Genomic DNA, 14,000 nt, shown 5'->3' on the forward strand with positions numbered 1-14,000 from the left:
GTCTAAATTTATAAAGGTCTCCAGTGATAGGAATTAGAGCCACACTTCAACTGAAATAACCTCCTCAAAAGGTCCTATTTACAAGGGTTCATATCTACAGGAGTTAAGTTCAAGAACGTGTTTTTCTGGGGTGCATAGCTCCAAACCACCAGACCAGGTGTGAAAGTGTAGTGCTCTGTACACTCCATAGGTGTAGTTACCCTCAAATACCTCAAGAGGTTGTTCCCTTTCTCTTAACACTTTGTCTCTGCCTGTGTGTGAGAGGTACATTAGCCAAACAGGGCCTTGAGTACTGGCCCTTTCTAGCATGCATTTGATTCTCTGTTTAACTATACTTTTTCAGAGGTTGGATATGGTAGCTTTCTACCTTATTGGCTATAGGATGATGTTTTGATGACTTAAAGTTGCCAAGTATTACAGAAGGGTTGTATAATATTTATTAAACTGATTGGAGTACATTGGGTATATTTGTATGCAGGATTCTAAATAAAATGTAAAATAATTATAATTCTATAATAACTGAGTCTGCAGTTACTATGGCATATATTATTGACTATCAGATATGTAGAAAGATGTACTATTTAAGTAATCTTCAATGATCAGATAAAAAGTCAGGTGTTTACAGAAAGAAATGGCATTAGTATGCTCACCTCCATCCATTTTCATCAACTTCTTGGTTAGAGAACAAAAAGGACAGCTCCTCTCTGTGAAATTATTTTAAGAGTCACGTAGGAGGGAATATAGTGAACTAGCAAAAGCACTCTACTTAGTGTCTGGGGTTTGCATTCTTTACCTGGTTCTGCCATTTTTAAGCACCATGAGTTAGCTGACCCATTTCATCTCTCTGAGCTTCAGTTTCCTTATCTGGAACCCCACAGCATTTTGAATGGTCCAAAAATCCAATGAGAAGTATATTGAAAATTTTGTAAACTGCAAGGCACTATAAAAAAACAAGTATTTTGATGGGGTCCATTAGCATGAATGTAGTAAATAAATAATATTTGATGATGATGGATGCCCCATCAGCAAGTTCAGGGAGCTTAAGTCAGCAGTGTGTAAGCCTTGAATTGTCAACAGAAAATCTTGGGCCAGAAGGTTGGGGTGAAACAAAAGAGGGAAGGTGAGCTGTGAATCCGATTTAACACAAGGATTCCTAAGGAATAGTCCAGGAGAAGTCAGTCATCTTCTGATGTTCTTCTTACTGTTTTTTGTTTTTCTGGTCCTGTTTCTTTCCTGGTTCTAGAATTTTCAAATATATTTCTTATTGTAGAAAACTTGGTATGTGCAAAATGTATAAAGAAGAAAACAAACACATATAAATTCTGTAATCTATCCCATATTCTGTGATTCTTTTAAGTTTCAGTCAGTCATGCAATTTAATCTATCAAAGTCATTGAACTCTTATCCTTTCCACCTGGATTAATTGATTCTAGGTCCTCTCTTGTTCCCAGATTCACAATAAAACGAAACAATTCTTGGAAGTAACAGAACTGGGAATGCCCTAAGGTTGAAATTTGTTTTGGTTGAAAGAATCTTGAGTTGAAACTCAAGTGATTTGATATAATCCATTGGTACTGAACTTGCCTTTCTCTGGAATTCTGTTGTATTGCTATAAAATTCTTGCAAAATTGGATAGTTTTTTAAACAGTTCTGTAGTTTAAGAATCACATATTGTGAAGATAAGTCGAGGAAAAAATATTTTGCTGATTTCCTAAGTGTCCTGTTCCAACATTTGTGTAATAGCCATTAATATAATGAAATCTAATGGAAGTTATAATTTATGAAGTCAGTTTTAGAAAAGCTTGCTTCACTGCTTCATTAAATATCAGACCATAGAGTTGGCAAAACTTTATGAACATACTTCTAGAGTTGTATATATTAGAAAGACTGACTTCTGAACATCTGGATTTCTGTTCCTTGTTGGAATTTTCCAGTTCAATATGTCTGGAACATCAAAGATCAGTTCATTTGGGGTGATCAGGTCCTGGAGAAAGTGGCTCTTGCTGCTCGAACTGACATTTATATTTGAAAATAAGTGTATTAATTTATAATGAGATTTATCACTGCTAAATATGTCAGCTGGTCACAGAAAGAACATCCTTACAGGAAAATATACTTAGCAAATATAAGATCAGAAATTGCTTAATGAATCTAGAACAAAATAAAATAGATGAACCCCCACTTCATGACACCCTTTCTTTTATTTGGCATCTGCCTTCCAAGCAGATGAGATCAATTTGTTAATGTGGTAGGAGACTGTTGCTTTTGTATAGAACTGGAGAAAATATGATAATGTACAAAGTTTCCCTTTTTCTAGAATTCATTTTGCCCAGCAGAGCATTCCATTATCACTGTCCCATTTCAATATGCATTGAAACTTAAATTTTAATTTTTAGGTTGAATGACATTTGGGTTGACAACATTTCGAGGTTACACTGTAGAATGGTTTCTTCTTGTAGTCCATTCTAGTTCCATACTGGATAAACAGTGATGAATGTGACACTGTTTCTGCCTTTTAAAAAGGAGCCTGCAAGTACTGTGTGGAGCCAAACACATATGCTAACTAGAACACAATGTGAGATATTTTTGTATTGGATCAGTAGTCACAGGTTTTTCTTAAATCATGAACCCCTTTTATAATTTTTCTGCCAGGAGTCATATATATTATATGTATATATATCTATATATTTTTAAATTTTTATTGAGAAATCTTCACATACATACATTCCATACATGGTGTACAATCAGTGGCTCATAATATTATCACATAGTTGCGTAGGAGTCGTATGTTTAGAAAGATCTTGACACAGCTACTCCAATTGCATTTAAGTAGTAATGAATTTTTTTGTTTTCCTCTCGAAACCAATCAGACATTAGAGCTTCTGATTAGCAAGAGAAAGTAAGTGCTACTACACTTAGTATAATGATAGAAAACTATCATTTCTATAATGATAGAAAACTTAGTATAAATATAGAAAACTAATATGTTTGTCTGAACATCTATATTGTGGGCAAATGTAGGATTTCTGTTAAGCTTTTTTTCCCCTAAAATTTTTTTTTCATTATGAGAACTGTAAAATATGTATAAATGTAGAGATTCTTGCTTACTGCGATATATACATCACCTGGTTTGAATAATTATCATCAACTCATATGTTTCATTTATACCCCTCCACTTTCTTCCTTTCCTGGATTATTTTAAAGCACTTCTCAGGTATCATATCTTTTCATCCATAAATAGCTCAGTGTAAATCTCCAAAAGATAAGGACTTAAAGAAAACATAAACCATAAATCATTATTCCACCTAAAAATTAACAATTTCTTTTTAAAATATCTCATCCATGCTCAAATTCCCTAATTATTACAATTTTTCTTAGAAATTTGTTCAAATCAATTAAGCCCATATGTTTCAATATGTTGTTACAGCTATATCTCTGCCATTTATCTGTCCTTTCTCTTGTTCTTTTTCTGCTTGCTGTTTATTTTTTACTTTTTTTAAAAGAGCAATTGTAGATCTACACCAAAATCATGCATAAAATAGAGTTCCCATATTACCATTACATCCCCCACCCTGCAGGTTTCTCTTAGTGTGATAACTTTGTTAAAAACAATGAAACCATTATTATAATTATACTATTAACTATAGTCAATAGTTTATATTAGGGTTTACTATTTGTGCTGTACAGTTCTATGGCATTTTTAATGTTTTATCTTTTAATTTTTATTTTAGTAATGTATACACAAACTAAAGTGTCTGCATTTAACCCCATTCAAAAGTATAATTCAGCGATGTTAATTACATCCACAGTGTTGTGCAAACATCACCACCACCTATTATCAAAATTTTTTTATCACCCCAAACAGAAATACTGTGCCAACTGAGCATTAGCTCCCCTTTTCCTACCCTGGGCCCTGGTAACCTGTATTCTAGTTTCTGGTTCTATGAATTTGCTTATTCTAATTATTTCATATCATTGAGATCATACATTTGTCCTTTTGTATTTGATTTATTTTACTCAACAAGATGTTTTCAAGGTTTATATATTTTGTTGAACATATCAGAACATTATTCCTTTTTTTTCCATTTTATTGTGCTTTGCTTTATTGTGCTTCACAGATATTGCACTTTCTTTTAAATTAGAGAAGTTGTAGGTTTGCAGAAAAGTCATGCATAAAACAGAGTTTTCATATACCGCCATGCTATTAGACATAATTGTTTTTTACAAATTGAAGGTTTGTGGCAACCCTGCATTGAGCAAGTTTATAAAGTGTGCCATTTTTCCAACAGCATGTGCTACTTTGTGTTTGTGTGTCACAGTTTGGTCATTCTTGCAACACTTCAAACTTTTAAATTATTATTATATCTGTTACGGTGATCTGTGATTAGTGATCTTTGACTTTATTATTGTATTTGTTTTGGGATGCCATGAACTGTGCCCATGTAAAACAGCAAACTTAATAACTGTTGTGTGTGCTCTGACTGCTCCACCAATAGACCTTTCCTTTCTCTCTCCCTATCCTCTGGCCTCCCTATTCCCTGGGACACATTTTTGAAATTAAACCAATAACCTACAATGCCTCTAAGTGTTCAAGTGAATGGAAGAGTCTTGGTAAGTTTATAGCTATAATAGATTGTGATTCCTCTGATGGATCTGTGCAAAGAAAATTGAAAACCTTCTGGAAAAGATTCAACATTCTAGATGCCATTAAAAACATTCATGATTTATGGGAGGAGCTCAAAATACCAACATTTACAGGAGTTTTGGAAGTAGTTGATTTCAACCCTTGTGGATGACTTTGAAGGATTCAGAACTTCAGCAGAGGAAGTAACTGCAGATGTGGTGGAAATAGCAAGAGAATTAGAAATGGAGCCTGAAGACATGACTGAATTGTTGTAATCTCATGATAAAACTTTCATGCATGAGGACTTGCTTCTTATGGATGAGCAAAGAAAGTAGTTTCTTGAGATGAAATCTACTCCTGGTGAAAATCCCCTGAACATCGTTGAAAGACAGCAAAGATTTAGAATATTACATAAGCTTAGTTGATAAGGCAGTGACAGGATTTGAGAGGATTGATTCTAATTTTGAAAGAAGCTCTACTTTGGTTAAAATGCATCACATACTACAGAGAAATCTTTCATGAAAGGAAGAGTCAGTAGATGTGGCAGACTTTATTGTAGTCTTATTTTAAGAAATTGCTACAACCATCCCAACCTTCAGCAATCAACATCCTGATCAAAATATTATTCCATTTTATGGCTGAATAGTATACCATTGTATGTATATGGAAAATTTTGTTTATCCATTCATCTATTGATAGACACTTAGGGTTCTTTCTCTGGGCTACTGTGAATGCTGCTGTGAACACTGGTGTGCAGATATCTTATTTGAGTCCAAGCTTTCAATTCTTTTGGGTAGATAACTAAAAATGGGATTGCTGGGTCATAAGATAATTTTATAGATAATTTTCTGAGGAGCCACCAAACTGTTTCCACAATGGCTGCACCATTTTACCTTGCCACCAGCAATTAATGAGTGTACCTATTTCTCCACATCCTTCCCACCACTTATTATCTGTTTGTTTTTTTTAATAGTAGTCATTCCAGTGAGTGTGAAATGGTATCTCAGTCTGGTTTTATTTACATTTCTCTAATGGCTAATGATGTTGCATATCCTTTCATTTGCTTTTTGGCCACTTAGACATCTTCTTTAGAGAAGTATCTATTCAAGTCCTTTGCCCATTTTTTTGATTGTTGTCTTTTTGTTATTGAGCTGAAGTAAACCCTTACTGTAGATGTGGTTTCCAAATATTTTCTCCCATTCTTTAAGTTGTCTTTTTGCTTTCATGATGTAGCCCTTTGATGCAAAAAAGTTGTACATTTTAACAAAGTCTCATTTATTTATTTCTTTTGTTGCCCATGGTTAATGTCTAAGAAACCATTGCATCACACAAGGTCCTGAAGAGGCTTCCTTGGGCTTTCCTCTAGAAGTTTTATAGTTTGGGTTCTTATATTTAGATCTTTGAGTTGATTTTTGTATATGGTGTGAGATATGGGTCTACCTTCATTCTTTCCCATATAGATATCCAGTTTTTCTTAGCACCATTTGTTGAAGAGAGTGTTCTTTCCCAATTGAGTGGACTTGGCTCCCTTGTCAAAAACTAATTGGCTATAGATTTGAGGGTTTATTTCTGAACTCTCAAGTCCATTCCATTGGTCTGTCTGCCCAATGCTGTTTTGATAACTGTAGCTTGTAATAAATTTTAAAATCAGGGAATGTGAGTCTTCCAGTTTCATTCTTTTAAAAGATATTTTTGGATATTCGTGGCCTTTTAGATAAGCTTCAATATAAATATGATGATTGGCTTTTCCATTTATTCAAAGAAGGCTGGTGGAATTTTGATTGGGAAGACAATGAATCCTCGAATTGCTTTAGGTAGCACTGACTTTTTTTTTTTAATTTAAGAAAACAAACAATCCATATAGAACCATCAAAAATGGATATCTTAGTTAGCTTAACCATAGGCATATTTAAATAAAGTATCCAAATAATCATTATAAAACCTGTGCTTGCATGATAAGTTTCATAAAGCAATTTAAAATTAAGTCAACACAGAAAAAGTCTACAAATTCAAATAGCATAGTTACTTAAATTCTAAGTATTAAACACTAACTTAAATACCATTTGCTCAGGTGTCAAAACTGTGAATGTTCTCAAAATATCAAGCAGAAAGTTGTTACGAATAGCTACATTGCTACAGTAATGATTTATGTTACTAAACGTTTTCGTGATTTCGGGAAAATATGAAGATACAAATGTTTTTACAATTAATATATGAAAATCTTAACTACCTGAAAATGGATATCTTAGATTATCCATAGGTATATTTATTTATTTAAGCTTATTTTATTGTATAATATAACATATATACAAGGCAAGGAAAGAAAAAAGCAAGAATTCTCAAAGCACTGTTCAACAAGTAGTTACAGGACAGATCCCAGAGTTTGTCATGGGCTACCATACCATCATCTCAGATTTTTCCTTCTAGCTGCTCTGGAATATAGGAGGCTACAAGGAATAATTTTTTTCTTATCACAATCAACTTTTTTGTGAAAATAAGATATATGCAAAAAAGCAATGAATTTCAAAGCACAGCACACAATTAGTTGTAGAAGAGATTTCAGAGTTTGGTATAGGTTACAACTCCACAATTTTAGGTTTTTACTTCTAGCTGCTCTAAGATTCTGGAGACTAAAAGACGTATCAGTTTAATGATTCAACAATCATAGTCGTTTGTTAAACCCTACTTTTTCTGTATAATTCCACCGTCCCCTTTGATCTTTCTGTCCCACTCTTTAGGGGTATTTGGGCTATGGCCATTCTAACTTTTTCATGTTAGAAGCGTCTGTCAGTAATATGGGGTAAGGAGATGGAACTAGCTGATGTTCTGGAAAGGCTGGGCCCTCTAGGTTTCAGGACTTATCTGGTCCAGGGACCCATCTGGAAGTTGTAGGTTTCTGGAAAGTTACCCTAGTTCATGGTACCTTTGCAGAATCTTATATATTGCCCTAGATACTCTTTAGGATTGGCTGGAATGGTTTTGGTTGGGGTTTGGCATGTTTTATGATAGGTAGCAATGTCTAATTGAAGCTTTCTTAAGAATGACCTCCAGAGTAGCCTCTTGACTCTTTTTGAACTTTCTCAGCCACTGATACCTTATTTGTTATACTTCTTTTCCCCCTTTTGGTCAGGATGGCATTGTTGATCCCATGGTGCCAGGACCAGACTCATCCTTGGGAGTCATCTTCTGTGCTGCCAGGGAGGCTTTCATCCCTGGATGTCATGTCCCACATGGGGGAGGCAAGCAATGATTTCACTTACACAGCTGGACTTAGAGACTAGAATGAGGCCATATCTGAATAACAAAAGAGGTCCTCCAGAAGTAACTCTTAAGCATACCTATGGGTAGGCTAAGCTTCTCTGCTTCCTACATAAGCTCCACTAGAGTAAACCTCAAGATCAAGGGCATGGTCTATTGATTTGGGTGTCCCTAATGTTTGACATAGTATCAGGAATTCCCTGATGGTAAATTTTAATAGTTCCATGTTTTTTCTCCCATCCCTGAAGGGACTTTGCCAATGCTTTTTGATTATCAGCTTAATATATTCTGGGATTATATTAAACTATACAGGATTAAAGGCCCTCGTTCTTATTCTGGGCTCCCTGTGTTTCAATTGTGTGAACTTTTTTTTTGTGTGCCTTATTTTATTACACTTCTTTTTCCCCTTTTGTTCAGAAAGGTGTTGATATCATGGTGCCAGGGCCAGAAGCATCCCCGGGAGTCATGTCCCATGTTGTCAGGGAGACTTTCATCCCTGAATGGCTTGTACCACGTAGTGGAGAGGGCAATAGTTTTCCTTGCAAAGTTGGGCTTAGAGAGAAAGAGGCCACATTTGAGCAACAAAGAGTCTTCCTGGAAGCAATTCTTATGTCTCATTATGAGTAGTCTTAGTTTCTCCCCTACAGAAATGTTTCTATTCTTGGAAATTTGGCTTTCTTAACCACTTTGAGTTTTGAATAAGCCTTTTTAATTTCAGAAGGTGGGTTTTTCAAAACTCCTACTTGTGCTGGTTAGATTTGGATGCTGCATTAATGGCTAGATTTTTAAGTCATAGAAGTGTAAAGAGGGAGAGAATATAATAGGTCATCTAACCTGCTATTCAACATATAAAGAATAACTACTTATTTATTTTCTAGCTTGTTTCTAAGATAATTTAAAATGTTCTAGTAACAGATACTGGATAATCTATGTATTAAATGTGAGGTTTTGGCCTAAATGAGTATTTTTCAGATTTGTACAAAAGTTTTTATAGGTGTGCTGAAAGTTATTATTCTCTACCAGGGTACTTAAGGGTGGCAGATGTGATGGATTTTTAAATCTCCCAAAGTAGCTAAGCTCCATAGAAGTCTTGTAACTCTAATGCTAAATCCTGCCATTGGCTGACAAGTGCAACCTAGCAGCACAGATTTATTGAGACATAAAATAAAGAAAAAAAAAGTGATTTGCATTTAAACAATGCATCTTATCAGTTCTCTTGAATGCCTTTTCCTTCCTCAAATAAAAAGGAGAGAATAATTCAGTAGTTTGCACTAACTATGCATATTAGATTTATCTAGAGCACTTTTTAATATATACTGATGTTTTGGCCTCACCTCCTGAGAATCTGGTTTGTGCTGTGTTTTGGCTATCAGTGTTTTTTTTTTTTTTCAAAGAACCTCCCCTCCCCCCATGATACTAATACACACCCAGGTAGAGGACCACTGCTTTAATTTGAAGTTGCAAATGAAGATGAGCTTAAGAAACATATACATATCACCATTGTGTCTCATGTATATGTTATGTAAGACTAGTGTTTAAATTAGGCAAAACACCATATTATAGTTATTTCCCCATTCCTGAATCTTTCTGGAAATGGGTCACCTTTCTGGTCTGTGATCAAGTGTCCCATTCTCTGTGAATCTTCTCTGAGCAGTCTTGGCTCTTCTTTCTTCTTGGCTGCATCACAACTCTATTTTAATACATTCCCATATTATTGTGGTTGGTCTGTCACTCAATTAGACAGAAACTCCTTAGAAGGTTCAACAATGGTGAATATTCTTTAAAAGCACTTTCTCTGTGTCAGGCACTGTACTAATCACGGGGGAAATAATGTCCCCACCCTTTTGGAGTTCAGTGTGTGAGGGGGATGAACCATAAGCACAGGTGGGATAGTAACGGGTTGGGGTGCTGGGTACAATGATGGGAGACGAGGTGGTGGTGTAATGGCGCAGGGATGGGGAGGTGGTATAGTGACAGGGAAAGTGGTGGTAGGTGAAATGGCAGGGGATAGGGTTGTGGGTGCCTTGACAGGGGGATGAGGTATTTTGTCTTGGCACAGAGCATAAGCCACCACATCTGGTCTGAGGAGATAGGGTCTTGGACCAGCAACTATATGAGACAAATTCCAAATACCTAGTGCTTGGCACATATCAGGCACTAATAAGCTTTGATGAGTACACAGTTTACAGACTGACTGAATAAATGAATGAAAGAAGGCAAGGTTTCATTGGAAAGCCTGTGTATGATGTAGAATGGAAAGGGTGTTAAGATGTGTGCTTTTGTTTTCCTGGAAGAAAAAAGGGGGAAGATAAAGTGTCTTAAAAAAATGTTCTCTTTCATTAAGTTCTGCAGGTATAGAGTATCTAGTAATACAGTCAGAAGTGACCTTTACTCAGCCTTGCCTTCTACCTGTTTACCCGCCCCTATGCTCAGTGATCAGTCGTCTTTGCTTGCTGTGCTTTCTGGTGGCCTGGCTCTGACAGCGTGAAGCCACCTTGGGTGGGAAACATGTCTTGGGGTTGGACCATATCCTTTCATTGAAGTTCACGTCCGTGGAAGTTCCTTTTAAAAACTATGACAGGATGTATCCTATGATTAGATGCACGTTGACATTGGCAATTTCCCTTAAAGAGGAACGGATTTTATTATAGTGTAGATAGTCCCTCCATTCAAAAGTCACAGAAATTAGAGCCTTGTGATTAAAAAGTAACACTAAAATGTGAAGCAATAAGCAATAAATATTGTTTTGAGCCCTTCGGTATCTCCCTTTATAAATCTGAGTGTTTCTCTTATTTCTCCCTTCCTTTTTGTTTGTATGCTGTATGGCCAATTCACATATTCTTTTTCCATGCGAGTATCCTGTTACTATAGCACCATTTGTTGAATTTTGTTTGTTTGCTTGTTTGTTTTGAGAAGAGCATAGCTGGGAATCAAACCCGGGTCTCCCACATGGCAGGCGAGAATTCTACTACTGAACTATACCCTCGCACCACCCTCTCTTTTTTCTTTTTTGACTTCTACCCTCTCCAACTCATATCATGCCAGCTCACTCTCTTTCTCTCACTTTTGTTCTAGCTCTTGTTCTCTTGCTCTTTCATTATAGATGAGGTCATTATGATTTGGAGCCAAGAGAAGTGCATTCCTGTAACTTTAAATCTCCATATTCAATTTGTGGCTCTCATTTTTTTAGAAAATAGTAATGCTTTATAGTTGGAGGATAGCTTGCTTAATTTTGCTATTTTAGAATGCAAATATGTGCTTACTAGAGGAATCTTGTCAATAGGGTTTACACAATAGTCTCACTTATTTCACATCTATAATTGTTTCCAAGTCCATTATGGGCCGTGAACAGTTTTTTGAATCTGATTAAGTTATTAGTCACTTGATTAAATTTCCAGGGCCTTGTGCTTTGGACATCCAACTCTCCTGTGATATACAGGGGAGCAGTTTTAATATTGTCAGGAGAGATATCAGGCTAGACTTATTCTTTCCTGCCTGCAAAGTGAGATGGAAGCATCCTCTGAAGAAGGGGACTTTTTAGTAAGTTCTGGTGTAAAATCATAATGTAGAGATGAAGGAGGAAGAAGAGAGGGATGTTGGCAAATGAGACTGAGAAGAGAATCAGAAGGTGGGAAGATATTGACTGTTGATATGACTTCACTTATTATCCCAAGACCATGTTCTGTACAGGGGAAAGCAGATATTTAGTGGCCAGAAAATATGGGCATTGAATCAGCTCCCTCTTCTGGGCCTCAGACTCCACAACTTAAAGAAGATTGGTCATTAGTGCCAAAGTTCTGTGATTCTGAGGCTTTCTTCCAAGGAGGAGAGGAAATTTTCCCAAATTTTTTCTTTAAGAAATTCGAACTCCTTGGTGACAGCAACAAGATGGCAAAGTACGATATCCTCAGAAAAATTTCCCATCAGAAACAACTAATGAAAGGGAAAATCCCACCTGCTTGAACTCTGAAAGATGATAGAAACAAGACAGACTCCACAAATGCTGAATCAAAGAAAAAAACCCACCGAAAAGATGCCTGACTTGGCAGTACTTTGGCATGGACACCTCCTGCTGTGGTCATGGACCCCAGAACCACTCATAGCAGTGAGTTATAACACTAGACACATTCAAGCAGGGATCCAAGGTCACATGGACCCAGGGCAGAGCCCAAGTGTTGAACACATGCATACAAAAGGGCCCTGAGGAAACGAAAGAGAGCTATTGTGGAACTGTTGGTAAGTGGTACACATACCCAGCCTGGTCTCTAATCATTGGGACACATAAATGAAAAAGCAGGTGTGCTGGTTTGAAAGGATGTATGGACCCTAGAAAAGCCATGTTTTAACCAAAATTCCATTTCATAATGGTAGAATAATCCCTATTCAATACTGTATGTTGAATCTGTAATTAGATCATCTCCCTGGAGATGTGATTTAATCAAGAGTGGTTGTTAACTAGATTAGGTGACAACATGTCTCCACCCATTTGGGTGGGTCTTGATAAGTTTCTGGAGTCCTATAAAAGAGGAAACATTTTGGAGAATGAAGGAGATTTGGAGAGAGCAGAGAATGCTGTAGCACCATGAAGCAGAGAATCCATGAGCCAGCAAGCTTTGGAGATGAAGAAGGAAAACACCTCCTGGGGAGCTTCATGAAACAGGAAGCTAGGAGAGAAAGCTAGCAGCTGACGCCGTGTTCGCCATGTGCCATTCCAGCTGAGAGAAGCCCTGACTGTGTTCGCCATGTGCCTTCTCACTTGAAAGAGACACCCTGAACTTTATCAGCCTTCTTAACCAAGGTATCTTTCCCTGGATGGATGCCTTTGGATATTTCTATAGACTTGTTTCAATTGGGACATTTTCTTGGCCTTAGGACTGTAAACTAGCAACTTATTAAATTCCATTTTTTAAAAGCCATTCCATTTCTGGTATATTGCATTCCAGCAGCTAGCAAAGTAGAACACAGGGTATTTTGAATATTGACCTCTTCTAGCCCTTTGGGGTGGGATACCCTAACATGGAAGTTACCAGAGACAGTAAAGTTCATGGAACAAAGGGAATACTGTTCTGCTGTAATATAAGTGGACCTCAGGACTGAAAATTCTAATAAAAATAAGGTACTCTGCATGGGAGAGCAGTTGAAAAAGCCATAGCCACTTGGGAGGAAAATCTGCACAAAACTCGTAGAGAAGGAACAGAAGAAAGGAAATCTTCACCCGGAGGTGAAACAATTGTACATTAAAAGGTTATCTTAAAAGTTGCACTCCATGTCCAGGGCAAGAAACAGGTACAGGAAAACTGAAAAAATTGGAACAGTTAAACATAGGCAGCTCTAAAGTTTCAGTATGAGGTGGATCAAGCATTGAAGAACAGTCCTAACACACAACCAGTCTACAATAAAATGCCAGGTAAGAGGGAGAAACTGCCTTTTAGAGTTAACACATCAAAATAATCAGATGCCCAGACATCAGTAAAAAAACACAAGCCAAAATAAGTAGCAGGAAGATTTGGCTTAGTGAAGGGGACAAAAGAAAACTTCAGAGGAAACACAGGCATAGAAACAACTAATTCAAAGAGTTCACACAAATCTAAATCAATTAAGGAGTTGAAGGAAAATATGGATAGAAATAAACTAAATATGGATATAAAGCTAAAGGATATTAAAACAATGGGTGAACAAAAAGAAGAATTCAATAGCTTTAAAGGAAACACAGGACATATTAAGGGGGATGAAAAATACTATAATGGGGGGTGCAAGGGTAGTTCAGTGATAGAATTCTTGCCTGCCATGCAGGAGACCTGGGTTCAATTCCTGACCCATGCACTTCCCCAAAACAAACAAACAAGCAAAGTAAGAAAGAAAAACAAACAAAAATTCAACAAATGATGCTGCAATAATGGGATACTCACATGGAAAAAGAATGAAATGTGACCTCTGCCATACAGCATACAAAAAAAAATACTATAATGGATGCTAAAATACACTAGAGGCATACAGTTGTAGATTTGAACAAGCAGAAGAAAGAATCAATGAACTAGAAGATGGGACAACTGGAGTCATACAGTCAGAAGAACAGATAGAGCAAAGAATAGAAAAAATTCAGCAGGGTCTCAGAGAT

At 36.5% G+C, this 14,000-nt stretch overlaps 1 protein-coding gene across 2 annotated transcripts in view; it reads left to right on the plus strand.

Moving 5' to 3' along the window:
* SLC35F2 (solute carrier family 35 member F2) overlaps window positions 1-14,000 on the plus strand; it is a 74,271-nt gene that overhangs the window by 14,279 nt on the left and 45,992 nt on the right. The gene's annotated exons all lie outside the window — the stretch shown is intronic.

The sequence above is a fragment of the Tamandua tetradactyla genome, chromosome 8 (genome assembly GCF_023851605.1).
Source record: "Tamandua tetradactyla isolate mTamTet1 chromosome 8, mTamTet1.pri, whole genome shotgun sequence".
Lineage (NCBI taxonomy): Eukaryota > Metazoa > Chordata > Mammalia > Pilosa > Myrmecophagidae > Tamandua > Tamandua tetradactyla.